This window comes from Oxyura jamaicensis, chromosome 7, assembly GCF_011077185.1.
Source record: "Oxyura jamaicensis isolate SHBP4307 breed ruddy duck chromosome 7, BPBGC_Ojam_1.0, whole genome shotgun sequence".
Taxonomy (NCBI): Eukaryota; Metazoa; Chordata; class Aves; order Anseriformes; family Anatidae; genus Oxyura; species Oxyura jamaicensis.
The window spans coordinates 37,420,602-37,447,177 of NC_048899.1; the positions used below are offsets into that span (position 1 = coordinate 37,420,602).

At 45.4% G+C, this 26,576-nt stretch overlaps 2 protein-coding genes across 7 annotated transcripts in view; both read left to right on the forward strand.

The window, feature by feature from the left end:
• The window catches only part of KIF5C (kinesin family member 5C), a 64,496-nt gene extending 57,976 nt beyond the window's left edge, over positions 1-6,520 (forward strand). The window contains exon 26 of the mRNA XM_035330923.1: positions 2,752-6,520. The gene's annotated coding sequence lies outside the window, so the exon portion shown is untranslated. The remainder of the gene's footprint in view (positions 1-2,751) is intronic.
• Positions 6,521-7,828: 1,308 nt separating this feature from the next.
• LYPD6B (LY6/PLAUR domain containing 6B) overlaps positions 7,829-26,576 on the forward strand; it is a 42,276-nt gene continuing 23,528 nt past the window's right edge. For 2 of the 6 annotated variants that reach the window (XM_035332215.1, XM_035332217.1), the window contains exons 1-2: positions 7,829-7,965; positions 13,820-13,916. The gene's annotated coding sequence lies outside the window, so the exon portion shown is untranslated. Of the gene's footprint in view, positions 7,966-8,268; positions 8,288-13,819; positions 13,917-14,649; positions 14,684-25,079; positions 25,102-26,576 lie in introns of those variants that run through there. The other 4 variants (XM_035332216.1, XM_035332220.1, XM_035332218.1 and 1 more) reach the window with 4 other exon arrangements.

Sequence of the window (26,576 nt, forward strand, 5' to 3'; positions counted from 1 at the left end):
TTTGTTCTGCAGACCCGGGCAGGCCTACGAGGCTGGGCAGGGCCAAGTTCAGCCCGGTTTGGGCCACATTGCCTGGGGCCCATGAGCTTTGTGTAACAAGGTGATTTCTACCCCAAAGGTTTAGCATTTGGAATAACAGCAGATGGGAGAGAAAGAAATGTGGGTGTTAATAAAATGTCAGAAATTGCACATTGCTGGTAGCTGGCTTAAACAGAAGACTCGGTGGGCCAAGGAATGGCTCTCTGAGGTGATTCCTTCTGCTGTCTAAATTGCAGGCGTTTTCAGAAATACAGCTGCAATGAACTTGTTACCTGGGGCACACCTCAAAGCTAGATCTGATGGAATTAGGAGAAAGGGAGGGTCGCACTGGTGTAGCTAAAAGGTAATTGCTGCAGTGTGAGTCCTGATGGGGTGCAGTGCATTTCCGTGTGAAGTGGCACTGAATTGCTACAACCCCATAGCTGAGTTTACACTGGGGTTTCACGGGGCTTTGCGGACTTAGAATACAACAGAATAGTTCAGCTGGAAAGGACTTTCAAAGATCGCCAAGTCCAACTGCCTGACTTCTTCAGGGCTAACCGAAAGGTAAAGCCTGTCACTGAGGGCATCATGCAACTGCCTCTGGACCCTTGCCAGGCAGTGGTCATCAGCCACCTCCACGGGATGCCTGTGCCGGTGTTTGGCCACCCACAAATAAAGAAACTCTTCCTCATGTCCAGTCTGAGTCTCCTCTGGCACAGCTCTGTGCTGCTCGGGCCATCGGTCCCCAGGGAGCAGAGTCCGGTGCCTGCCGCTGCGCTTGCCTCCTCCAGGGGGTCAACAGCACCTCCCAGCTCGGTGTCACTGGCAAACTTTATTCTGTTTTAATAAAAATAGCTGAAATACATTCTCCAGTTTCTGAATTTTGTGGGGAGAAGCATACTGAAAAACCTTGAGAGCACCATGCTCCCCATTTGGGAATAGCTGCATATTGTATTGTGTGGACAGCTGCCCTAGTTTCTCTGCTGGTCAACTACAGAGCTTAGTTGTATATTGTCACTTCTGCAGCCCACGACTTGGTCTCCAGGTGGAGCAGAGATCATTTTTAGGTCTGCACTAGCAGAGTTCTGGGACAGGTAGGGCTGAGGTGCAGGGGAAGGATGGGTGACAGCAGCACAGGTGCTTTGCTGGAGAGCAGTTCGGGTGCTGCACGCTGCTGGCTTGGCTATCACCGTATGTGAAGCGCCTTGCTAAATGGCTGAGCAGCAAGCCGAAGGATAATGCTGATATGGATAATACTGACCTCCTGATCTTCATCCACCTGTGAGCAAACTGGTGAGTGAACACTGGGGGTGCTCAGGTGCCCTGTGGAAGCCTTGGACAGACAGACAGACAGACCAGTAGCAGACGTGGGGAACTACATACATCGGCATGTGCGTGCTTTGGTATTTCAAATCTTGAGGAAGCTGGTTACCCGCCTGTCCTGCCCTTCTCGTATTTGCTCAAACTCAACTGATGCCTCATTCTGAAAGCGAAGAAAAGCAGTGAAATGAAGATATGCCAACAATTGCAGTAATGCTCAGTCATCGCCTGCTGAAATTATTAAAGGAGCTTGTATGGGATCGGTATTTGTGAAACACGCTGTGCAGACAGGCTCTTGACTCAATGACTTCCCTTATCCTGAAGTCTCTGGTATGTTCCCAGCACCTCCCCGTCCTTGAGCAAGATGAATAACTATATTTAATCTAGCCAGACCACAGATTAATCTAGGCAATAAAAGGCATGAATTAATAACCATCCTGGTTTCCTTGAAGATGTTAACAAGGATGACAACTAAGAGAAACTGCAATTGCCGCTGCTAAATCAGGGTAAATTAAAAAAAAAAAAAAACAGCAAGGAGGTGATTCTCTTTAATACTTTGATCTTTAACACCAAAAAGGTTTGTTCAAAATTATCATACAAGAAAGCATTTAATTCAGTAAAACATGGCTTTTGTACGATTGATGTTATACTAGCTACTTTAAAAAAAAGTGACAGGCACATTCAGTTACTCATCCGTTGCTTTCCATATGGCTAATGGGAACTGCAAAACAATTTGAAATGCAATAGTTTTTAAAAGTCTGTGTTTCAAATTACTTATTTAATATTATTCTTTATTCAAATACCTACCAGGACACGTGCAAATAATATAGATATCAGGAAAGTACTTTTCTGCCGGGAGACCTGTGCAACTGAAGGATTTTTCTGGATTTGTCATTTTTTGTTCCTTTCATTTTAGGATATGTTTGCAAACTCAATTGCAGTTACATTCCGTACTTGTTAATTAAGATATGCACACATCTGTTCTTCAGCATATCCAGGTGACTAGCAGTAGAGAGGAAAATCCCATTAAAAGAACAAAGAGATAAAGGGGAGGGGGGAGAAGTCAGACCTTTAGCTAGCGCTTAAGGATGTATTTAGACAAGATGTAAATGCAGTGTTACTGGTGGCAAAGAATGAATTTCACTAAGATAATTGTTTCATTATGACTGTGCCGATTTGTGGGCTGGAAACTTTAAAATTAGACCTGACAAAATTCCTCTCCGAGGCTGAGTAAGCTCATGCCATGAATTATTAAAACTGTGCTTCCCCTTGCTGTTATTGTGGCTGTTTGTTTGCTGCACATCGAGTTCCCGTGAAGCGTAGGTATCAATTATTTGCCATGTTGCGTATCTGCTTTCTCATCTAAAACATCCACTAATTATCGTTACCTTTCTTGCTCTCTTTTAACAGGTCAGTTCCACTTAGCATGTTAAGGACTGTCATTAAGTCACTAGTTTCTTTTTTTCCCTCCTCTTCAACCTGATCCACATCCTGTTCATCCTGCGCTTCCTACAGCCATCTGCGATGCACCGGTCCTAGGTATTTTGAGCTTCGTAGGATCTCCACGTGTACAGAAGTGTTCGGCTCAACTCTTCTACAGATACTTGTACAATGTATTTAACATAACCATCTAAGTAACGATAGGAAGTCTGCCACTCAGAATCGCTCACTGACTGCGTATGACCCCTTGGCGCTGGTTAGGTTGGGGCTTCTACGCTCAGATCGATGCGTTTCGAAGTCCTCTCTTGCATCAGTAAATCCCAACTTCTGGCATCAAAGAATTAATTATTCAGTGACCAAGTGCCATCAAAGGCAGGTGATTGTGCTCAGTCATGACTGATTTACTGTATAATATACATATTATTTTATATTTTTAGGGGATGAAAATGTGCTGCTATATGGTTTAATTTTACTGCTTACATTTTTGGAAGTAAATTTCCCCAAAGAACCATTTGTAAAATCCTGATAAAAATCTTTGGACTGTACAAAATAACCTTTATTGCAGTACCTGGTAAAGATCAAATGGGATGCAGAGAATTCAGTTAGTATAGGTCTAGGTTTTTGAGGTTTGGTAGTTACATGAGTATATCTGTGTGACTTATCTTAAAATTAAGATCTGATCTGCTTGTAGTTCTCCCTACGGTGGTGGGTTTTCCCGGAGTGTGATGGCTAGCCATGTGTTCGTAAGCATTGTTTTCTATGAAATTTTGAAAGCTTTCAGAATGCTGCAGAAGTCTTGTCTTGGGAAAGCCGACAAGCAGCCCCCGCTCCCCTTCCCCCATGCCTTCGGCAAGCCCCGATCTGCTCACACCGGAATTCAGAGGCGGCAGTGAGCAGTCCCCTACCGGAACAGACGCTACCTTAAAGAAACAAAAAATCCCCTCAAAGCCCCAGGCCCTACCTTAGAAAAGTTATTATACAGAGAGGGTCCAAAAGGAGGTGAGGGTTACATACTCAAGCTGTCCTTTGCAGACCAGATTTGGGAGTACATGTGTTAGGAGATGAAGAGCGTATTGCGAGGGGAAGAGAATGTATTTATTGCTCGTGTATTGCCACATTCCAATATGCAGCCATCCTACAGATAGTCCACCTGTGCTCACGGAGCTAAGGATGAGACCACTTGCCTTTCCTGGACCTCTCCGGTGCCAGACGGAAAGTTTCCGCCTTCTCAGCAAGGGGGCACTGGAATCCTTCAGGGAAAGCTCAGCTGGCAGGTAGAAGCTACCGCTTCGCCTCGCGTGCCTACTGCTTCTGTCACCCACATATCCTCATCCTTCACGTGCACGGTATCCAACCTGAGCTCTTTAGGAAGCGTGGCTTTTAGGAAGGTTACGGCCGAGCATAGCCCTCTAGTCTTCTTTTGCAGACATTTGCTCTTAATTTGAGTCTTACATTTTTTAATTTCTGAATGTGTTCACGTTATTAGACATAAAGCTATTTAGGTAACGTAGAGCCTTTTGAAAGATTGTGAATTGACTTTAGATATATTTTTTTTTTCTACTGAAATTATTTAGGTTCTTGCAAAGTAAGTTGGACTTAATTTAACTTTTTTTTTTTTTTTTTTTTTTTTTTAATGTTGCACTATATTGGGGAGCATTTTGCTAAAATATTTAATGAAGTTGCAAATTTGCATGTATTTAATTTATTTTGTATTTTCCAAAGTTTTATATTTTCTTTATGTGCATGTGCACTGCCAGGAAAATGAACTGTGAACTTGCCATATGCAATCTTTAATAAAATTACTAATTCAGAACTACTCTGTGCTATATTATCAGCTGTTCAGAGCTGAAATTTCTACTATGAACTCATTATCCTCTTGTTTTGGTTCTAAAGCAGTTGTCTTAAAAAAGAATACCAAACTCTTAATTGCTGTCAAAGATTTTGTATCGTAGTATAGCTTCTGCTCTGGATCTTGAATTCAAAATTTATGAAGGAATTGCATTTAAATGCAGCATTAGCTTAAAAAATTTCTTAAGTTCCTCGCACCATCATCATTAGTTACATGTGACAGTTTAGACGGCTTTCTTCAGCTTGAGGAATAAGTTAGCTTTGGCACCTCTTAATTGCGCTAGTGCTGATCAGCCAGTCAGTTCACCTAGCTAAAATAAAGCGAGTTTCTCCAAGTTAACTTCTGCATCAAGACTGTAAGAGGACTTTCTAAAACTGAAATGGCGACAAGATGCATTAGGCTAAATCCTCAAAAAGAAATACCTAAGATACTTACTCAATTGGAAAATATTACGTCGGTCAACTGAACTTCTTTTGCTTATGGGTTCTTGTTTTGTACGCCTATTTTAATTAGGCAATTTAAGTTTGTATTGCTTACTGTATATTCAACTTTTGTACCATTTTTAAGTCTTACACATTTTATACATAGAAATGAAAACCACACATCTGCTCTGCAGAGATCAGACCCTGTCTTTTGCTATTTCCACTACTTGATGCTATCTTACTTTGCTCTTTGAATGTTGTGTTATATTTATTCTTAGGCTAATTTTAAAGTTGTGATTTATGTAGCGCAAATTAAATTTGTTGTGCATGGGACAAATTTTGATGGAAACACTGTTCACAAATGGAAAACATACTTCAGATGAAACTAAAACGCGTATTGTTCTTTTTGCTGGTAATAAAAAGCTATTTCCTGCTCACTTGAGCTTCTCTTAATGATATGTTCAAATATCTTATGTTTGTCCTTGAATTCATGTTTCATTGACTTGTTTTCTCAAAAGCAAGGAAAGTTAAACCTGGGAAGATCTTGGCTGACACATTTTACGTTTGTATTTTACTCAACAAGGGTGAAATTGGATTATCCTGCAAATATTGGAAGTGGTTTTTGATATTTTTTTAAGGGTCAATAAGTGATGATTTCTGCCAACAGACTTTATGAGTAACTTTTAAATATAATTTTAGAAAGCCTTATGGATTAAACTACACATTTGCCTGAAATTTTGGTAAATAAGGATTGGAGTTTAATAAATAAGTGTAAGCTTAACATTGCTTCATTTGGGTAAATGGGTATTTAAACCAATTGCTCATGGAGGCCCAAAAGGAAGAGGCCTAATCAACTTTCCATTACTGGAGGAGGAAGACCTCGTGTAAACGTGAGGGTATGTATCAGCTGGATATTAAAGGAACTAACAAATAAATTGGCAGGATAATCTGATTCTACCCTTGCTTTGATTTTCGTCTTTGCTGTGCCTGTATGAACTGAAGTGCACTGGACAAGGTCTGCCGTACTGGACGGAACACCGCTCCACACGTTCGTCTCTCGCTCTCACAATCTTGTCCATTTGAAACACTTTTCGTGGTGGGAGAACCGCAGGGGTTGAGGCATTCTGTAGAATTATACATGTCTAGTTTGTAAAGTGTAACGTGTACTGCAGATGTGTATTCTCTGGGCTCTATGTATCTTTACAGTAGTGTTCATTTTAGGAAAAAATAAAGTGTGGACACGTTTTGCTGGTAACAAGGGGAAATTTTTTTTTGCCATTGCATCGAGCAATGCTGAAATGTATTAAACTCTTGATAGCAGATCTGAACCCTTCTTCCCCCATCCCATGGAGATAAGTATTTTATCTTCGTTCTAAAATTCTATCAGAAATGGATGGATACACTGGCAGACTGCATGATGTATCATTTGAAAACCGTTACAGTGGAAAATAAAACTGAACTAAACTTTCCAGTGTGCGTGTTGTGTGACGCTACGTACAGCAGCTCTCCACACCTGGCCGCGCAGGACTTCCCTGCTCAACGGAGCCACGCATGGAGGACGCTGGCAGGATTTTAGCCTTTCCTTGGAATGGGAGGGAAATGAACACAGGACATTATTTTTATTTTTTATAATTGCATCTTCTCTACGACGTCTCTGTGGAAGTCTTTTTTCCTATTCTTTTTCAGTAGCCCGCGGGGTGACAGGGAGACTCTTCCACTCACCCTTTGCATACATTTCCATTTTTATAGGAACGTTATGCTCACTTCATATACAGTATAATGGAGTTAAAAGTTCCTGCCTGCTTGTCACCTCCCTCAAGTTATACTTGGGAGTATAACCTGCTTATTTTCTCAATTACCTTCTTTTCTACTCAGCAATGCAAATGTACGGCAATCCAGAATTTCTATTGAAAGGGATGGCGCTGCCTTTGTTGGTGAATATGTTTCTAATGAGGATTATGTGGGTTTGTACCATTACCCACGTCTGCTCGCGCTGCTTCTGCTCGGGGCCTGTGAGGAGGCCGCGTACAAGCAGGCCGTGTCGGCTTGCTGCTTTCTGGTGGCCCTTGCCCAACCCGATTGCGGTCAGCCAGAAAAATGCTGATCTCCAAGAGCAGGGCAAATGCCACCGAGCAGCGATGTGTTTAGAAACGCAGTAATTAAACAGATTAGTATGTAACCGTGCTGATCAGCCCAGGGTGCTGAATAGGGACTGCTCAGCGTCCTAGCAGGTGGAGAACTCAGTCTGCTGAAATTTGGAGCACCACAATCGTTTATGGGTCAAAATGGATTTCTGGTCATGTAACTTTTGGTGCATAGGCCGAATGCCGCTTACTCATGCTGGCTGAGGGTACCAGGCCTGGGCTGAGGAGTGATGGCTCTGTCAGGGAGGAAAGTGAGGAGGAGGAGGAGGAGGAAGAGGCTCTTCAAGTCAAAGTTTGTGCTGGGGAGAGCAGGCAGACGAAGGCAAACACCGCACAGCGCCGCACCGCAGCCATTTCCCCGTGAGTCAAAGGGATCTTTGTAAGATCTGTTTAGATAAAGCTCGTGCCTGGGGGATGAATTCAATTACAGGGCAGAGTGCGAGCGGATCCCAACACTTTCTTCGTCAGAATGTTGGATCGCCCCAGTTAATTAACTCTCAATCAAAACAACGGGAACTGCCCTATCCATTTCCAACAGTCAGGAGGAGTACAGGGAGAAGTTAAGAGGGGGTTGAATCCCTAGAAAAAGCGAGTGGAAGCCCGTGAAAGTTCACTTTCGCCCAGCCGCTCCGTGAGGGCCGCCCCGGGGCGGGCGCGGGGGTGTCCGAGCCGTTGGCTCCCCGCCCCGGCCCCACCTCCGGCGGGCAGCCCGCCTCCTGCCCGGCCCCCGCCGGCACCGGCACCGGCACGGAGGTGGCTGGGGGAGTGGGTGAGTGCCCCGGGACGGCTGATGGTGGCGGTGGTGGCGGTGGAGAAGGGGAAGGGGCCCGGCAGCGAGCGGCGCGGGGCCGGCGCGGAGCCCCCTGAGGGCGGCGGGCAGCGGGCTGAGGCGCGGCCGGGCCTCGCCGTGAGCCGCCGGGGGTGTGGGGGGGGGCAGCCGGCTTTGGCTCCCTGTGCGGGCAAAAAGTGCTTCGTGCTGCCCCGCAGGAATTAGCAGCATGGTGAAATGTGCCCGCTTCGTGTGGGCAAGTGAGCGGTGTGGCTCTGGGGGGCTGACACGGGGCGTGCTTGGTGCATACAGCTGGGTGTTGGTGAGTTTCTGTGCAGGCACCGCGGAGCAGCAGGAGCTCGCTGAGGCACCACACGCCCCAGGCCTGTGGGCGCTTTGGGCTGCACGGTGCCCAGAGCCAGGCCCAGCACTGATGGGCGAATGCGGTTTGTGCAGCTAGAGCAGGTTTGCAAGACTCGTCTGGTTCATTCCTGAGGGCACCGTCAGGAAAATCTGTCCTTCCCAGCCGTCGGGGGGTAACGCGGGCAGAGCCCGGCAGCGCGCAGGGATCAGAGCGCTTGCGGAGAGCCGCGCTCTGCAACCTCCTTCGTAAGTGTGGTACTGGTAATCCCAGGTGCTCAGGTAATGAGTCAAGTCTCCCTCCCTCAATAAACATGTTTTTGTTTAAAATAATCAAATGCTTAGTGCTGAGATTGCTGTTTCGCAGGCTGGGTTTGAACCTCTAAGGTTAGTTTTCGAGCTCCCTCCTTAACTATGAAATGAGCTTCCCGTCTGATTGCTGCCCCTCCTCAGCGAGATTTTAAGAAAAGCACAAAAAAAACAACAAAACAAACAAAAAAAAAACATAAGGTTTACGATGACAGAGAACAAAGTCCTCCCTCGCCTTCGAGAGCGGGCGCAGCAGGCAGGCGAAGGAGCGCGCGGAGCGGGGAAAGCCGTGTCCTCGCCTCGGCCAGCAGCACGGAGCTGCAGGTGAATTCCAGAAGTAATTGCGGACGGCCGCGTCGTGGGATGGACGAAGGGAGTTGTCCTGTTTGTTACAGCCGGCAAGGCTCAGTGATTCACGGATCTCTGCACGGTAGACTTTTGCTCTTCCAGTCGATCCACAATTATCGCAGCTAGCAATGCTGCTGATGAGAGTCTTTCCCTCTTCCCGTCACGCATTGCTTGCTTTAAGTCAATTAGCATTCCCCAGCGTGATAATTGCAGCATTCTGTTCGCAGCCGGTCGCGTCCTGTAAACGACGTCCCTTGCAGAGGGGTAATTTTGGGCCTTTTGCCTTGGCCGGTTTTTGTCAGGGCTGGATCTTGACATTTGGCGTTCTGGCTGTGCGATGGTAACTGTCAGGAGTCCAGTAAATCCCATAAGCAGCTTATATAGGCTGGATCCCGGGTGTTGATCCTTGAAGCGCTTGTGCTGAATCCCACCCCCTGGCTGGCACCAGATGCTGGACGCGTTATCTGGCGGCAGGGAGAGGGTGGCTGCGGTCTGGCTGCTGGGGCGGCGCGCAGTTGGCAAGCGCACGGTGCTGCAGGGGAAAGAAGCTGCCTTACAAGAACGGGTGCCTTTTCCTGCACCCCTGGGAACTCCGGAGAAGAGACAACCGCATCTTGCTAACTGATGGCCTGATACACGCCAGCCAGGCTGTTTATGAAGGTCTCTTCACGCCTCGTTTGCCATTTGCCCAGGCTTCAGCTGGAGGAGAAAAGTGGGGAATGTCTCCTTCTGTCCTGTTGATGCTGCCAATGAAAGTTGTGTTGGTTATGTAGGAGAGCCCTGTGGGAGGCCAGGAGCTGCTTAAGTTGCAGTGTGGAAGTCACCAAGACTTGTGTGACCTGTAGTGCAATGCATCCTGCAGGTAAGGAACTCGGAAGCGGAGGTGAGGGGGAGAGAATGACAGCACCTGGCATGTCAAGGAAGGGACGCTTCATGGCTCTCAAGGAGAGCAAGGAATTTGAAGAGTGAAAAGTTTTCCGGAGTTGTCTTGTCTTTTCTCAGTTACAGAAATAATCCCACCTCCCCTCTGCCTTACCAGTTGGAGGCATTCTTTAGAAGAAAATTCTTCCATCTGAAAAAAAAATTTGCTCGTGAATTCTGATAATTTAGAAAGTTTCCTTTTTTTTTTTTTTTAAAGTGTAAATTCCTCAGTATTTTCTTTGCTTCCTTCACATCCATGGCCTGAGTTTTGGAGATCCAAGGGGAAGCTGTACATCGTGTGTGTGACTTAAAGGACTCCTGGGCGTGTGCCTGGCAGTTCAGAACCCGTCGGACAGCACCACGCCGATAAATGTCGTGAGGAATTTCGGCTTGCAGCTTCCCTCGAAGACCAGGCTGTGTTTTATCCCGCATGTGTTGCTGGCAATTAGTCTCCCGTTAATTTCTGTGAGAATCGTGAGGCTTCACTGCCTAGACACCGGCCACCTGATGGCAGGACTGGATGTTCTGGGTGAGAACCCCGGAGCGGAGGCTCGGTGTCACTTGGCAGTCGCTGCTTTTCTCTGCAGCCCCCGTTCGCTTTGCAGTGGCTCCGCGCCAGCCGCGCCAACAAAGCTGGATCTGGAGTTCTCGCCTGGAGCTTGGGGCTTTTTGATGTTTGAGCTGCAGGCTTTGGAGGGGAACCAAAGCAGGGGAAAATGACATTCATTCGGTGGTTTTTTTTTGTCTAGATTTTGCTTTGATATTTAAACAAATCTAGACTGCTCCGTGCAGCCTGTGAAATAATCGAACAAATCCCGTTGTTAATATCACTGCACCGACCTGGAAACGGGACAGCAGAGGATTAGTATGCGGGTGTTTTTGTTGAAAGAACTGGGTTTCAGCTATGCACTAACTTGCTGAATGGTTCTCGATAAGTCATTTATCTTCTTCTACCTATTTCTTGTCTCATGAGTGTGAATAATGACAGCTTTTCCATCTCCCTGACTTGCTGTGAAGATCGATCAGTTATTTGTGAGCTGCCAATGCTGCCAATGCTAACACCAAGCGTTTTGAGGGTGCCATTCTCATGCCAAGAACTCAACCACGCTGAGCTTCCCCGCGTTTCTCTCCAGCCATGTGCTGTAACACGTAGCAGCCTCTCAGCTCTGTGAAGTCGCTCAGTGTGCTCTGGGACCTCGGCAGCAAGGATGCTCCGTCCTGCAGCAGGAGTCTGCTGGCGAGCTTCGTGGCGAGAAGTCTTCACCCTTTGTTTGGTAAAGCAGGCGTGCTGCGTTCCAGGAGGCAAAATTGGAGGAGATGCTTGAGTATTTGCCCTAGGCGGAACCACAAGATATTGTGATTTCTGCCTTGCAAGTTTAACAAACAAAACCTTCCCTAAAAACTCGCTGACTTCAGTGGTCTGTAGGCCGCTGGTATAAGTAATCATAATTTCTGTTACTGCTGCTGTGGTGCACCCGTGGACTGTGCCTTACCTGTAAGGGCTTGCTGACCTTAAAGAGGAGATAAGTGTCGGTGTCTGAAACACCATGTGTGTTTTGGGGAGTGCATCTGGGAGTTTGTACGAGCAGGCTGTGATACGAGGCTGGTTCATAATCAGATCTGTAAGGCTGCCTCTGGCGGGGGTGAATAAGTGGTGCTGCAGGGCAGACTAATATCCTCTGCTATGCGCCCAGCCAGATTATCTCCCTGACCCTGCAGCTCGTGCCCTGCAGTGCGGTGATTGCCCTCCTCGCAGTCTAAACACGCATAAGTACAGGTGGTACGAGTTGCAGTCATCTAATCCCTTTCCTGAAAAAAATGCTGCCCCGGCTTTGTCTCGATGCGAATAAACCTGTTGCGGCAAATTGCCCTAATTCTGAGCTGAGCTTGGGGTAGTGCACAGCAGTGGAGCTGACAGCATAGGGAGCAGAGGGGGCTGCCAGGGGGTGAGCACCTCCCTGCGCTGCTCCCTGCCTTGGGTTGCCTTCGGGTCCTTCAGATCCCCCGTGGTGCCTGCCTCGAGCAGCACAGCACCTTACAGCTCATCCTGGCGGCTGTTCCCTGGTTGTCCCGTCTCATTAACGTTGGGTTTCATCGTGTCTCTTCTGGGGGTGCTGGTGGTGTGCTTGGGTTTTGCTTTATAGTAGAGAACATCCCTCCGATCACTAACCATTAAATCTACTCTGTGCCGCAGTAATTATGCTTTATGTCTGGTTATTTTGGTTTTAAAAGTAAATCTGAGGGATTTATTGCTTTGATATGTGTATTATTATCAAAACACACATCGAGCTTAGTATAAAGTTACACGTTGAGGTACTGTGAGGTTTACAGGAGCTGCTAGAGAGATTTGAAAATGGATTTGAAAATTATCACTCCTTTATTAGGGCAAAAAAAGAAAAGGGTAACAAAGCGTTAGGCTTTACAAGAGTATCAAGGGTATCGCTGCTTGGTTCAGGCAGACTTGCTGCCTCTTTCTTTGCAATTCTCAGACTTGACTGGTTGCCTTCATCCGTGCTAGGGGAAAAAGGCAGAAATAAAACTCTGCTCTCCATGGACGACAGCTGACCAAAGAGGATGAGGATCAGTAAAGCACGCAAGTACACACAGAAAAGGCAGGCCTCTTCGGGGGAAATTCTGATTGCGTTGCTTCCCTTCCAGCCCGGCGCATCCAGAGGTGGTGCGGTTTGTGCTCTCTGAACCTTGCCGTGGTGTCAGCAGGCTGAGCCTGGCCTCTGAAACCAGCAGGCCTGTTCCTCTGAGACCTGTGGGAGGGAAGCTGTGCCTGAATATTTATATATGGTATATTTATACAAAAATGTTGTGATTCCCACCTGCCTCTGCTCTGGGGGTTCGGTACCATTCTTTTGCGGGGCAGATTGTTGAAATGATCCAAATTCAAAATGTTCAGAAACAAAATTCCTTTCTTTCCTCACTGTAATGAATTTCACGTTTGGAGAGATTGCCGGATTTACACAAACACGACAAAAAAGGATTGACACCAACACAAATTATGCCATGTGCGGAAAAGCTTAGCCTAGGTGTTCGAATACTGAGGCAGAGGAGAGCTGCAGATCTGCACAGACTTGAAAATCTCTCTTTTTCTGTGAAGTAACAGTATGAAGTTAATAATTACAGGATAATTAGACAAGAAGAAAGATGTGTCGGGTGAGGCAGGATTTCTACTTCATTAGCTGTAGGAAATGAGGGGTTCGGAGTGCAGAACGGACACCTCTTCCGACAGCTCTGTACCGGGCTGGGGGTGTTGGCTGGGCCGAGGGCTGTAGTACAGGTGCCATGAGAGACTTGTGGTCCTGAGGGTTTGGAGCATACGGCTGATTTAACTAAAATGTGTGTGGCATGATTTATTTTTTTTCTTTTTGATAGTCAGAGATGAAGGGCTGTCACTGCTTACCTTGAGTGCAGGGTGACTTGAACTCCGGGTACCTCGAAGTCTGTCCAGATGAGATGGGAAGTCAGGGCACGCGGTGTTCACACTCATGGCAGTTTCTCTTTCCCCCCTCGAGGCTGTGACCAAGCGGCTTGTTGAAAGGATGAGGTACTGAGACTTGCAGCTAAAGGGACTTCTTGAGACTGCTTCACTGTCTCGACCTCTGGATATGTGGTGTGCGTACCCAACACCACATCACCCTCATCAGGACTCCTCATTGCAGAGCATCTGTTCATGAAGAGAACATCAGTCCATCTGGAGATACTCCATTTCTGTTATCCCAGCCATCTTGCTCATCCCATGGGTTGTGATCACCGAGCGTGGCCCCTTTTGCTTTGTCGTGGTTTGGACAGCAGTTCAATAGGCAGTACCAACGTGCATGTGCTTCCTGGGTGCTGAGGAGCTCGGCGGGTTGCATTTCAAAGTACTCCTGATATCAGTCTGATACCATTAATTTATCTCCCACAGAACCAAAATAGGACCAGTCTGTGTTAGCAGAGCAGCTGCCATCCCGCATGGTTCTGTTGGTTGTGGGCTGGAAAACCCTGGAGCTGGAGACACGAGGGTGAGGAGGAGATACCGCTGGGAGCCGCGAGGGAATTCGCCTCGCGTGGCTTGTGCGCTGTCACTCGTGGGTGCCACAGGGCAGGAGTGGCAATGAGCACTGCCTGGTGGGCTGGGAAAGCATCGAGAAGGAAAAATGACACGTTGGACAAATTCTAGGCTGATGGGGTTTGAATATTTCATTGTATTAGCTTGTGCAATTACGTGCTTTGCCAAGAGGTAGTTCTGATTAGCCTTGCAAGGCCAGGGTGTGCAACTGTATGAATCCTGAAGCTGATCTGCCCTTGTGTTTGTTGGTCATTTTTTTTTTTCTGAGTCTGGCTGCGTTTCACCATGGCATGTCCTTCCCCAGTGACACTTGCCATCCGTCATCATTCCTGCTTGTAACAGCAGGAGCGATTCTTTCGCACCAACGCGCTTGCTTTAAATGTAAGATTTATTCTTCCCACCTGCTTGCCAGGAGCCAGAATCCCCGTTCACTTAGAGCAATTCCTCAGCTATTGTGAACATCCTGAGAGAATGCAGAAGCAGACTTCACTCCCTTTCTGACCCACGTTGACTTTAGCAACGCCCTGGTGATTTGACAAATAGCTCGCTGTCTGACGGGAAGGAATTGTTTGCTGTAGTTCAAAGCCAGGTTTCAGAGGTACAGAAAAATACTTCAGTAAGAATTAATGGAGGGAAAGAAAAGGCCTTTGCTGACATACCTTTTTTTTTTTTTTTTCTACAGGATTTGCTAGAAACTTGTGACTCCACCAGTCTAGTAGGGTAAGATTAAAAACAAAAAAAAATGGAGTGGATTTTTGATAAAGAGAGGCTTCTTACCTTTCATTAGTTATGCCCAAAGATGCACGGTGTAACAGGAGTTGCCTCATTTTAATGCATTGCACTTTTCCCGTCTAAACATAGGCATGTTTAACGCATGCAGCTGCACACAAACTCTGCACGGAGTTTGTACCTGAGCTGATCCGAGGGATGCTCCAGGCTCAGCAAAAAAACAGGACAGGCTTTTTTGAGGGACCCATTGCTTTTCCATTCTCCCACCTGGGAGGAGAAAAGCCAATGGAAGGAACCAGAGCAGTGTGGGAGCTGTGGAGGGAGTACTGGGGAGAAAGGGCACCCGACCTGTAGCTTTTCAGCTGACTTAAGCGGTCAGAAATGAGGAAGCACAGCCGGTTTTGCTGTTCACCTCAAGGCCTGGGGGTCTTAGGAAGGATGCACTCAGGGTCCGTTTCAGTCCTTTATCGGGGAAATTGTGCTGCAGCTGTTGTAAAGTGGGCAATTAGTGCCTGTGGTTGTTGCTCCCACGGCTGGCCATCGGTTTGGTGGTTCCCAGCCAGGTTTGGCTGGGGTGTTACGAAGACTTGCTCCAGGTGAGAGTCCAGGATATGGCAGGCTCTCTTTGGATGTCTGCTCAGGAATGTGGTGCTGATAGCCCTTTTTTTTTGGCACGATAGTCCTTCGAATTGACTTTTTTTTTTCTGATTTTATCAATTGTGTTAATAGCCTACCTGAGTACGTTTAATTGTGGAATTTTGTGTATGCCTGAGGACCTTGTAAAGCACAGACCAGTTAACCCTCTACTCATTTCTAGGGTTTGTGGGTTTTTGAAGTGCATTTCCATCTCCTCTAATACTGGTGAAAACAGAGTGTTGCTTCTGTGATGATGAGAAAGTCCCGTTTGTATCAGGCTTTTTGCAGAGGGTTTCGTTTATTCTGTGTGCATATGAAACATTTTTCCTCTGTAATACCTGGATAGGTGGAAGGTATAAATTTATTAAAAATACACTTGCACATGTGGCTTTTTGAGTTGTCAGTGTAGTTTGACCACCGTGGCGACATAATTACGTGGTAAACAGTTTGAAGAAGCACAGGTAATTGCAAATGAAATCTTTGCTTATACACTGAGTTGCCAAAATAAAGGGAATTGAGATCTGCTCTGAATTGTTGGAATGCACTCTTAACTGGTTAAATCCATGTTTACAACCTTGCCTGTGGTTAACCACCACTAGATAAGATCGTGGGCTGCCTTGTTGTGAGTGCTAACATGTAGAGGAGCGATGATACAATTCACATTTAAATTACTTTTCCTTGTGCTTTATTTTTCTATTGTCTTTGGCTTTGAGAGGAGCTTCCTGTGCTGTGGAGAACGTTATCAGTTTATTAAGTGGCTGCTTCTTACAGTAATCCGTTGTAGCTGGAAAGGAAACGAATTGCCTTCAGAAACCTCACACCATGCTGGTTTCTTGCGGTGCTTCCATAGCAGAGGCTGCAGTGGTTAAGACCGTTCTGATAATGTGCTAAATCGCGTCTGGACATATGCAAGGTATGACTTGAAACTTGGCAGTGTGTACACTTCTCAGTCAACGTAGCTTAAAAGCAGCCACAGTGCATCTATTTAAATACTATTCCCGTTTCTTAGTTATCACAGCAATGCAAACAGAATTTATTTCAAGTACTTCCCCGGTCTGGGCCTTGTCCCAGCTATTAGCAGGCGTCTTCAACTTTCGCTGCAGTTTTTCAGGAGAAAATGAGGTTTGAGCTGGAGCATTTGGGGGATGTCACCCGGGTCATCGTGCTTTCATACTGATTATTTTACCAGAGAAATCCCAGTGTTTGTATGTATGTATGCATACAAAACTAGTGAGAAATGCATTAACAGCATTCAGTCAAATCAGCTAGGCAGCTGAGCGAGCTGTCCTCCCCCAGACCGTAGCCAGCTGCGCAGGTGTTCTGCAGAACAAGTCTGAAAAAATGATCTTTGGGCTGGGTTTCCAGGCAGTCCTTTGTGGAGCACAGTTGTTATGTATATCCATTTGAAAAAGGACTTGTAAATAACGGATTTTGTTACGAGCACCTCGAGCACTTGGTTATTCCCCAAAACAACGGCAGGAACAGGAATTGTATGGATTGTGGTGACTTCCCCAGCCCGGGCTCCCCAGACCCATCCAGCCTGGCCTTGGGCACCACCAGGGATCGGGCAGCCAGGGCCAGGGCCTCACCTCTGTGTAAAGACTTCTATCTCCTCCTTATATCTAATCTAAAGCTGCCCTCTGATACTTCAGAGCTGTTACCCCTGGTCCTATCCCTGCACCTCCTGACAAAGAGTCCCTCCCCAGCCTTCCTGTACAGGATTTATTTTGTAGCTGCTTTTTGTAGCTGCATTTCTTTTGTAGCTGCTGCACTGCTTCTCCTTTGCCTGCAGTAAACAATACATATATATGTACACACATATATTGTTAGGAGGAGGATATTGAGCTCTTCCAGCACTTGGATATAGCCCGGCTTAAGCTTTATTTATTTATTTATTAACACGAGGCAAAGCAATCCCTTCTGTATTTTATGGCCATTGGCAATCCTGAATTTCCTAGAATTCCCTTGGATTTCCACCGCTTCCTTGGTGGCTTTAGTCTCTGCATCTTCTTCATGTTACATTTTGCTCTCTCCTGAGCTCAGTGTGCACTAAAGCACGTGCTGAAGAAAGTCTCTGTCCTGCTACAAGGGATTCAGGGCCCCGCTGGGAGGATTCCTGCTGGGAGATCCTGCTCTGACTCCCGGCCCGCGGTGTTCCCACAGCCAGGCTGGAAATGGGTGCGGTTGCCACGAGCAGTAGCAACAAAGGCACGAAGCTGAGATTGCCTTCTGTCAATGGCAGCTCATCAAAGGGCTAGGAAAATCCATAAAACGAGCAATAAAATTACTTTGAAAGTCTCGGGTTTACTCATTTTACTATTGCAGGAAAATGCTCGTAATGTATATACACATAAAACACGCTGGTTTGTATTGTGGATGTGGTGCGTGCTCTTTGAAGAAGCAGATAAGGGGAAATCCCTCAGAGCTCGTATAATAACTGTGCTCCCACAAACTGGTCATTTTCTTCTGGGAGAATGTTACAGCCCTGTTTATTTAGCCGAGTTGTTTCCTTTCTGTGTAAGGGATGCTGTAGTTAATCAACTTCTAAGTCTGCTTGGAAGAGGGTTTAATTCTTAATCGCTATCCACAATACTCAGAAGTGTCTGAACCAGCGTGGTGAAATGCCTTTTTTCCAGGAGCGGTAAGTGCTGCATGATTTTAACAGCCTACTGTAACAAACATTGATCATAAAGCTAGGATGTGTAGCTAAATCCATGAAAACTCAAATATGCATTTTAAAAATAGCCCCTGAAATGATATTGAGATCCCAGCAGTGCTGCTTGGAACCATAACGTCAGTACATCAGTGGTTGTGTTCTCCGTGCCTAATAAATGCCCTAGCACTTGGGAATCCGCGGCAGCTATTACAGGACTGCGCTCTACCTGTGGGAAGATGCCTGAAGGCACGCAGCAGAGGGAGGCTAGGGAAATACAGGTTTTTAACCCATCGCTCTCTCGAAAACGTGGCACTTTATTCTGGTTTACCAGAGGCATTTCTCCTCGCTACAGATTCAGATTTTTATATGCCAAAGTCGTCGGATAAAAGAGCTGATAAGTGAGACAGAGACTGGAAAGCAGATCTTCCTCCTCTCCGGCGAACGTCTGCTCTGCGTGTGTGTAGACTTTGTGTCTGCAGGACGGACTTTTGATGTTCCCTGCAAGGCGTATCAGTTTCAGCAGCAGAGATCAAGAGCTTCCCGCTGCAAACGATCCGATCGGCTGCTGATCAGGTTTGTTGGAGAAAACGTGGTCTGAGCCCTGGCTCCGTTTGGGGAGGAATTAAGGCAGCTCCCCTGCTGCTCCTGCTGGACAGAGCGGGGCAGAGCAGCCCTGCCTCCAGTTCCATCACCTCCACCAGCTTCCTCCCCAGGGAAGCAGGAATCTGGTCTGAGTGCCATCTGGACCGAACCCCTCGGATGAAGCCCTCGAGAAGGGCTTGTGACTACAAGTGAGACTAAGCTGGAGATAGGGCGGTAAGATGCTGGGGCCTGCCAGAGCTGGGTGTGCCTGAAAGCACGATTTCACATGATTAGGGAATGGAAAACTCCGAGGAGCCTCTGGGATCCTGGTAGCAGCTGAAAGGTGAATGTGGAGATTACCGTTTTTCAGTCTCATGTGATTGTTCTTGTGTTTTTTGGAAGCGTAAATGGCTTTTGTGGATTTCAAGGTGGGTGCCTGGAAAAGCTGCTGCTTGAGCTCGGAGGTCAGCCCATCGCATCAAAACCAGCTCAACCCCCTAAAATCCTATCACAGATAACTGGTGGTAGTGAATCTGCACGTAAGAAAGCCACACACTTCATGACCAGTACCAGTTCCACCACGGGAATGGCTCAGCGGGAATTAGGTTTTGATTTTTTCCCAGTCCGTGTGTCAGTGAAGAAAGACTTAAAATCGAAGGACTGGCAGATGGTGCTTCAATGCATTTTCACATCCTGAGAACTGATCACCCAAGTGTCTCTCTCTGCTGGACGGGCTGACCTGTCAGTGTAGTGACCAGTGGTTTAGAAAGCTGCAATATTTATATTCAATATTTTAATGGGAAAGCCTGAGGCTGCGTGTGGGTATCCTGCAATGCAATACCCACTTGTATACCAGACACAGGGGAAGTTCATTGTGCCTGTAGCTGTAATAGTGTGTTAAATACCAGGGTTATTAATCTTTCCTCACCTCAGAAACGTGTACCCCATGTATTAATGTGTTTCTCCGTGAGATTTAATTGCTCAGACTTGTAACAACTCAAAACTTAAAATCCCGTTTCCCACTGTGACTTGAGTCTTGGGAAATGGATTCAATTTAAAAGCAGCAAATTACTGCCTTCTTTACATTAAATTTTCAGTGGCATACCGAGATCCATCTGCGTTTGCTCAGAGGGACAGTAGTTAGGTACAGGTTTTGGAAGGCGCAATACACGACGATCATCGCTCTTCAATAGTGCTACTAGGTCCGGAGTTGCCCTGGGAACTAAATGTGGCTCATCCTTGTGTCGGTCTGATCATACCGCAGATTTACTTCCATGTATAAATCTATTACATTCGGTGGGACAATCTGTTAAATCCAGCGGCAGGCCTGTGGCAGCGAGCTTTGGTGGTCTGGGATGTGAGTGGGGCTGCCTAAGGAACATAGCTGGGAATGTGCACGTTAGATGAAATTGTGTTTTTATTAATCACCGTTTGCTTGTATGACATACGTCAGCACCAGCCCCGGAGGTAAGGAGATGTTTTGTAGATGAGTGGAGCCTGAGCCTCAGACAAGGGCAGCGGTTTTCCAAGAGCAGGTAGAGCCAGGAGTGACGCCGAGCCGGGAACTCCAGGATCCTGCCTTCCTGCACTTGGCTGGATTGTGTCAGCACCGTAGTCACTATCTTAAACAAATTACTGCAATAAAACACCTCAGTGTTTATCTTCACATAGTAAAGAGAGGCATTTCTTACAATAAAATATGACTAGACCTGTGGAGGAAATAATAGTCCCTAAATTAGCTTCAGATGAAGGCAAAGTATCTCTCCTATTACACACTTTTGGCTTTCGCGTTGCATAAACTAAAAGTAACAATGAATATATATATATATATATATTTAAGATTAGAAGAATTTTAAGAAGGTTATGAGAATCAATCTGTCATCGTTTGTCTTCTGAGGAATGTGTGCAATGTTTTTAAAAAAAGGAAAAAGAAAAGAAAAGTAAAAGGAGCGGGCTTTGTTGAATGACGTTGATCTGCTTTGGAGTTCTTGTTTGTTTTTCTGCTCATTAAGCTCCTGACATTGAAACGGACTTGAAAAGGCTGAGAACTCTGACATTAGGTGTAGATTTTAGGTATGTCATCAGCTCTAGTAATATTATATATACTGAAGTTGATTTTTTTTTTACAGCAAGAACTAATACCTGAAAATATTGCTTTTCCTCCGTGCTTCTCCTCGCTTTGAAGTGCAACGCTCAGTGTAATGTCAGAAGACTTACAAAACAAATTACATGCATAGTTTCACTTAATTTTTGGAAATTAGCTGAAATTCTTTTAGCCTATAGAAACAACATTCTTGTGGCTCACCGCATATTGTTAACAATGGGACAGGACAGGAATGTGTGGAAAACTGGAACTGAAACCCATTCTTGAGGAGTTCAGGGCCGGGCTGCTGATGCGCCCCATACTTTCTGAAAATGAACATGCATGGGACTTAAGTGGATTCTTCTCTCTTCTGGCAAGTTACGTGTAACTCGAGCTTTTCCTGATCCATCAGCGCTGCAGAGCCCTCTGCATCCATAATCACGCCCCTGTGCTGCAAATAAGCGTTTTCAGTTTATGAAGTGTATATTTTAGTTAATGACTCCTTAATCCTTGACTAAATGTGCAGGTGTTCGGGGATGTGAATGGTAGGGAGAGAATGAAAAGACCTATTTGTCCCGAAATGCATTTTGCAGGCCTTAGTATTTTCAGATTACCCGGGTTGTTGCATCCTGCTTGTACTCGACGATGTTTTCTTTTAGAATTCTGTTGATCTCAACGTTTTATGTAGTTTATGCTTTCATCACTTTAAAAAAAAAAAAAAAGACAAGTATTTATTCCTATTGCTAGGTAACTGAGAGCAGTACTCCTTTGAGAAGAAGGCTTTTTTCCAAATGGGGTTCCAGGTTATGAAAACAAAGCAGTCATTCCCCAGGGATTAGTTGTCCCGCAGAGACTTTTCACCATGCTTCAGCCTGTGGTTTCTGCTCTCTCAAAGTGATGTTGAAGGCCTGTGCTGCTGCCATTGCTTGTTTAGTGTCGTCGTCTTCGTTTTACTAGTCACAGAGAAGCTGAGAAGCCGTTTGTTGCAATGTGTGGGCTTTTTTTCCAAGCCTAAACAGTGGTTTGCCTTAAGTGAGCGTTAGATATCCTGTCCTACTTGGCATAAAGTGAGTATGCCGCCTCTCTCATTGCACAAAGGGAAACATTTTCTCTTGAATTCTCATTATTTTCTGCCTGGTTCCAACTAAGAAAATGAAGCCCTTGCTTAAAATAATAACCAATAAAAATGTGGGCTTCAAATGAAAGGAGATTTCTGTTTCTGGGAAAAGAGGGTCCTTGTGGGACGTGTTTTAAGTGCAAAGCATACGACCTGCAGGTGTTGAGTACACAGTAATTCAGCTTGGCTTTAGTTCATTAAATTAGCCACCCTGCTTTCCTTAGCTTGCTGGGAAAACTGCAGATGGATTGGTTTGTGTCTCGTTGGCCGCTGGTTTAGCAGGATGGTGATTCTTAGTGGACTTCCAGACAGGGTCCCAGTGTCTGTTGTTAAACTCTGCCAAGAACTTACCAGGTGCTGCATAATGACCCTCGTCTTCTGGAGATGCTTTGGGACGGAAAAGAAACTGCTCACAGCTATTGACTCTCATGTCGTAGTAGTCATTGCAAATGAGAAAAGCTTTTTTTTCTATTTTATTTATTTATTTATTAAGTGTTCATCTGGTATATTCGAGGCCACTTGTTAAATGGGATTTTTCAGGCATGGGCATTTTAAACACACATACAAGAGATCTGAAGACAAGCTGCTATGGTAAGAGGGCTAGAAGTGAAATTTCTTTCACTTTTAATTTTTGCATTTTGTTAATCAAATATAAGAGATTCTGGTGTGGTACACCCATGTATAAGTGCATCATTTTTCAGTACAGACCATCTTGGTTTTTGTTCTAACTTGCTCCCTCCAGCCATGCTTTCATAGCTACTCACTGCCTTGGTTTCCTTGCCGTTTGTTTCCTTTGTATTGTTACAAGTTGTTGATGACTTATATCATCTCCCTTATATCAAGGGAGAGTCATCTTCAAGTACTTAAAAACGGTGCCTAAGAATATTCCTATTGTCTCTTCCACTTTTTTTTGGACTCCAGATTTATGGAAAACTGCTGACATTCTCAAAAAGGAATCTCAACTGTGTTCCTGTGCCCAGATGCTAATCTGGTCCTTGGGAACAGTTTCAAGTTTTTTGTTTGCTTGCTTCTTTCCCACTTCATTTTTTTTTTTTTTTTTTTCAATTACTAGGGTTGTTACATTCTTGAATTCTTGGATATCTGAAGTTCTTTAAGCTAATTGTGAGAATCCTGTTCAGAACTTTATCTCTGCTTATCGTTACCTTTGTACGTTAAATCACTTTTTGATGGTGACTTTGCAGCCTTCCCTCCTCTATTGTAGGAATAAGTCTTTCACATTTTGTTGACTGACATAAGGCAAAATGAAGTTTAAGATACTATTTTTAATGTAAGAGAAGGATAAAAGAGTAGTTAGCATGACTTATTCGGGCTTATCTTCTTTATGCAATTAGGTATACACATTCCGTTCTACAGATTTTTATTTATTTTTTTTTGATTTTATTTCTGAAGTTAAATTGTGGCCCTATAGAGGTTGATGGGGAATCTTGCTGGTAGTTTCAATGACTGGGAATTAAAAGAGACCAAGACCCTTTAATACTCTGCACATTTGTGTTCTTATTCTAGAGTAAAAATAAGATTTTTTTTTTATTTCCAGCTTCTCTTTTCCCAAATGTTTTGGGTTTTAGTTCTTACCCTTTTCTGTTCAATGTTCATTTCAGTTCTAAAACAGAAAGAAAAAGGGGGATGGGAGCACAAAGAGGACAATGTACAGCAGCTTGGCCGTATCTGCTAACAGGTGTAAACTTCAGCTTCAAGGAGGGGATTCGCTATTGCCTTCTTTGTAGTTTCTGTGTAAATTCCCTTACCTTTATATTTTTTTCGAATGGTGCAAGGGTAATCAAGAACATTCAGGGTGAAGTAGTTAGTAACAGGCACTGGAGCGTGAGTTAACAATTGCATCTTCAATCATATTAAGACCACTTCAAAATAGTTTGTGGTGTAAGAGGAAACATTTGGAGTGATACTTCCCCTCGGAGAGAAGCAGGCTTGCTGCGTGTGCCTGCCTACTTTGCCCATGCCTTCTTAATGCACGCATCCCCAGGGAGCCAGGTGAAATTTTACTAATTGCTTTGAAGTCATTGTTCTTGTCTGTGAATCCTTGAGTTCTTGTTTTGAATGGACTTCACAGGCAAGTCCTGTTCTAAAAAATGGTTGCTCTAGATATCCGCTCTTTATGAAAATGGTGAGCAGGCTGTTTCCCTGTTCGGTAACAGACAAAACAACATAGGCAAGGACTATTTAGATATTGTCAGATACTACTAATACAGCAGAACAAAAATGCAAACACCACCGGAGGTCAGAATCTAGTCTTCAAATTGGTCATTTTTTAGTCTAATTTAACTGATGACTTTTGTGGTGCTGTTTCCTTTCCTCCGTTTCATCCCTTGTCTTCCCATCTTTCTGCCTTACTGTCAAGCTGTGCCAAGCCAGTTCAGTGCACCCAAGGTGGCAGAAAGCTCGTCTGGCAAAAGCGTCATACAAATATACAATCCACAGATATATTTGTATGTTTTACTGGGCACAAAGACTAGAAGGCATGGCCACACATACAGCTTCCAAGCGCACAATAGCTCCTTTGTTTTCTGACTCCTTCGGCAAGAAATAGGTTGAAGAGGCACGGTGCTAGGTTAAACATTAAGGTGCTCGCTGTCCCCGGTGCAGTGCCTGGAGGCGTTTGGTGGGCAGGTCACCAGTCGGGCTGGGGGTGTCTGCCCCCCTCGCTGGCTTTGTTCCTGGTCTTCCCAATTTTCCTTCACTTCTCACAGGGCTTCGTATCAGTTTTTGTAGGTCTGGGTTGATTGTTTTTCCAAACCTTTAGGGTACTGAAGTGTTACGAAACCAACGATTCTCTCCTGTCTCCTTTCCTCGTTTCTGCCTTCTTGCCTTACCTGGCTGAATACCTTGTGTACTTTCTTGCATGTGGACTAACGACAATAACCACGCTCAGCAACGATTTCTACAGCATAATCAGGTCAAAATCACAAGCCTGGGCCTCACGGAACTGTTTATTTGGGCCTACTCACATAGCCTTCCATAAATCTGCAGCCATCGCCCTGTAGGCTTTTCTACAGTGCAATTTGCATTCATCTGTGTCTAGCATTTATATCACCTAGGTGTCTAAAGGCGGGCATACCTGCTGAGCATTTATTGATCTATTACCAAAGCATGCGAGGAATGCAAACCGGCTACCCAGGAACCGGCTGGGAACAGCAGGGAAAGCACATAGTTTGTTTTAAGACAGACTGCTTGGGGGGTGAAGTTCACAGGTAGCTTTTTGACAGCATACAACAGTAACCACGTTGTCTGTTCCTGCTCATTCCTGCGCTGTGTTTGCATAGGCATTTATACAGCTGCAGAGCAAACAGCCCGGAAAGGTAAGGCGGCTGAAAAGCAATCCCATGGGCCGTGCAGCGACCCCGCTCCTCCCCGCGGCCATCCCGGCCCTGGCATGGGGCTGAGCCTGGCAGAGCTGCTGCGGGGGCCGCAGTGGTCGTGGGATGGCATAAATAATGTGTGGTTAGCATGTTAAATAATGTGTGGTTAGCTGCGTGCAGCTCTGGGTCCAGATGGGAGTTTGGCCTACCTTCATGGAGTTCATCTTTGGAAAGCTGTGGGAGACCTGGGTCTTATATTTCCTGATATAAACATTTTTTTTTCTTTTCCCCTCCACTCTACAAATGGTGTTGAGACTGTGGCATACAGAGAATAACATTTTGAACTCTTCTTTTTCCTTCCCTCTGGTTTTATGTTTGGCTTTGTTGGGTTACGTAAAACTAGATCCACTTGGTATTAAGACGCAAGGATCAAAAAAACGGGGGAAAAACAAAAACAAAAACAAAACAAAACAAAAAAAACACAGAAGAGTGTCAATACATTTTCAGGCTGGTTATTTAGAAGTGGAGGATGTCTCAAAGATTTCTGGACCGGAGACTGGAAAAAAACGTGTCAGCAACATAATGGGAGAGCATGTCACAGCCGTACAAGATACACAGCCCAGCGTTAGCTTCTTAGCAGCTGTGACAGTTATCATGATAACTAAAGCCTTGAAACCTCTGTTCAGCGTTTTTACAAGCAAAACCCTACACTTAAAGTAGACAACTCTGCCAACAGTCATACTTTTGTAAGTAAAGGGATTATGAAACATAAGCGCTTGGATGCCGATTTTTACGTTGTCTGTCAAACCTGAATACGCAGGGGCTGTTGAGGTATATTGGTTTTTACACTTCCTATGCAAGAATAAGTTTAGGGTGACTTTTGGAATGCACAGTACGTAGGGTATGTTTCTGAAAAGAGATTTTTAACAAACCCTCACAACATCTGGTTTTCAACAGTAGCTAAGCAGAAATTTCAAACTTTTGACACTGGTGAGTTGTCAGAGGAATGAGATCCACTCTCTCTGAAGTGGGAATACTGTTCCCGTGTCGTGTATAATATTTCAATGGTATAATGGAGAAAGAAAAAAAAAGATTTTGGCCTTACAATATGTCATTTATGTGTTTTGCCAACCCAGAACAGAAGTTCAGCACAAGTAAGGGCAGTATGGTCTCTCCTGACCTTTCTGGAGGTGCAGTCCCAATGCAGTTCTGGGGGTGCTGATCGATGCCTGCTTGACCATGAGCCAGCATTGTGCCCAGGTGGCCAAGACCAGTGACATCCTGGCCGTTATCAGGAATAGTGTAGCCATCAGGACCAGGGAGGTGATCGTCCCCCTGTACTCAGCTCTGGTGAGGCCGCACCTCGAGTGCTGTGTTCAGTTTTGGGCCCCTCACTACAAGAAGGACATCAAGGCCCTGGAGTGTGTCCAGATCAGGACTACGAAGCCGGTGAAGGGCCTGGAGCACAAGTTCTG